The sequence below is a fragment of the Arachis duranensis genome, unplaced genomic scaffold, assembly GCF_000817695.3.
Source record: "Arachis duranensis cultivar V14167 unplaced genomic scaffold, aradu.V14167.gnm2.J7QH unplaced_Scaffold_165934, whole genome shotgun sequence".
NCBI classification, from domain to species: domain Eukaryota; kingdom Viridiplantae; phylum Streptophyta; class Magnoliopsida; order Fabales; family Fabaceae; genus Arachis; species Arachis duranensis.
This window is the reverse complement of record NW_026264258.1, coordinates 1,080,382-1,080,822: the sequence shown is the minus strand read 5'-3', so window position 1 is coordinate 1,080,822 and position 441 is coordinate 1,080,382.

Genomic DNA, 441 nt, shown 5'->3' with positions numbered 1-441 from the left:
TACTGGCCTACTCTCTATAGAGATACCCGAGAGTTTGTGCATAACTGTGACAGCTGCCAAAGAGCTGGTAACTTGCCTCACGGATACGCCATGCCTCAACAATGGATCTTAGAGATTGAGTTGTTTGATGTATGGGGGATTGACTTCATGGGTCCATTCCCACCATCATACTCAAACACTTACATTCTGGTAGCAGTGGACTATGTATCTAAGTGGATAGAAGCAATTGCTACACCCACTAATGACACTAAGACCGTGCTGAAATTCCTCCAGAAACACATCTTCAGCAGATTTGGTGTTCCCAGAGTCATAATCAGTGATGGGGGTACTCATTTCTGTAATAAACAGCTGTACTCTGCTATGGTCCGATATGGAATTAGCCACAAGGTGGCAACCCCGTATCATCCACAGATAAATGGGCAAGCTGAAGTCTCTAACAGA